The sequence below is a fragment of the Triticum aestivum genome, chromosome 6B (assembly GCF_018294505.1).
Source record: "Triticum aestivum cultivar Chinese Spring chromosome 6B, IWGSC CS RefSeq v2.1, whole genome shotgun sequence".
Taxonomy (NCBI): Eukaryota; Viridiplantae; Streptophyta; class Magnoliopsida; order Poales; family Poaceae; genus Triticum; species Triticum aestivum.
This window is the reverse complement of record NC_057810.1, coordinates 94,799,854-94,801,709: the sequence shown is the minus strand read 5'-3', so window position 1 is coordinate 94,801,709 and position 1,856 is coordinate 94,799,854.

The window sequence follows — 1,856 nt, the reverse complement described above, 5'->3', positions numbered from 1 at the left end:
TTTCTTTGTGTCTGATTAAAACTTCATAACCACAAGTATTGCGTGAGTGTTAGCAATTGTAGAAGACTATATGATAGTTGAGTATGTGGAGTTTGTTATTCCTGAAAATAAGATGAATTGCAATTGTTTTGATGACTAAGAATGAAGTTTGCTAGTTTTCAAGAATGTTTATGGTCTATGCTTTAACATGATAATTGCTTGTTGCTAGTTTGTGAAAAGTTTTATGAGATGAACTACTGTTATGAAATATTATCATGCTAGAAAAGGTGATTGAAATTATCATTGATCAAACTTGTGCACCTCTAGCATTCACACTTCATAAATTCTTTCTTTTATCATTTACCTACTCGAGGACGAGTAGGAATTAAGCTTGGGGATGCTGATACGTCTCCAACGTATCTATAATTTATGAAGCATTCATGCTATATTACTATCTGTTTTGAATGATTTTGGGCTTTATTATCCACTTTTATATTATTTTTGGGACGAACCTATTAATCGGAGGCCCATCCTAGATTTGCTGTATTATGCCTATTTCAGTGTTTCAAGGAAATGGAATATCAGACGGAGTCAAAACGGAACGAAATCAACTGGAGAAGTTATTCTTGGAAGGAAACCTACCAGATAGACTTGGACCCTACGTCAGGAGATGAGGGAGGTGCTCACGAGGGTGGGGGCGCGCCCCCTGCCTCCTGGGCCCCCCAAAGCTCCACCGACATACCCCTTGCACCCATATATACCTACGTACCCTAAAACTTCCAGAACAAAAGATAGATCCCGAGTTCCGCCGCCGCAAGCCTCTATAGCCACCAAAAACCTCTCGAGAGCCCTTCCCGGCACCCTGCCGGAGGGGGGGGGGTCCATCACCGGTGGCCATCTTCATCATCCCGGTGCTCTCCATGACGAGGAGGGAGTAGTTCACCCTCGGGGCTGAGGGTATGTACCAGTAGCTATGTGTTTGATCTCTCTCTCTCTCTCTCTCTCTCATGTTCTCTCTCGTGTTCCCTCTATGGCACGATCTTGATGTATCCCGAGCTTTGCTATTGTAGTTGGATCTTATGATGTTTCTCCCCCTCTACTCTCTTGTGATGAATTGAGTTTCCCCTTTGAAGTTATCTTGTCGGATTGAGTCTTTTATGAGAACACTTGATGTATGTCTTGCGTGGGATAACCGTGGTGACAATGGGTTATTCTATTGATCCACTTGATGTATGTTTTGGTGATCAACTTGTGGGTTTCGTGACATTGGGAACCTATGCATAGGGGTTGGCACACGTTCTTGACTCTCCGGCAGTAGCTTTGGGGCACTCTTTGAAGTACTTTTATGTTGGTTGGATGAATCTGAGATTGTGTGATGCATATTGTATTATCATGCCCACGGATACTTGAGGTGACAATGGAATATCTAGGTGACATTAGGGTTTTGGTTGATTTGTGTCTTAAGGTGTTATTCTAGTACGAACTCTTTTATAGATCGATCCGAAACAATAACTTTGAGGTGGTTTCGTACCCTACCATAATCTCTACGTTTGTTCTCCGCTATTAGTGGCTTTGGAGTGACTCTTTGTTGCATGTTGAGGGCTTGTTATATGATCTATCTATGTTATTATTGTTGAGAGAACTTGCACTATTGAAAGTATGAACCCTAGGCCTTGTTTCCTATTATTGCAATACCGTTTATGCTCACTTTTACCACTTGTTACCTTGCTGTTTTTATAATTTAAGATTACAAATACCTTTAACTACCATCCATATTGCACTTGTATCACCATCTCTTCGCTGAACTAGTGCACCTATACAATTTACCATTGTATTGGGTGTGTTGGGGACACAAGAGACTCTTTGTTATTTGGTTG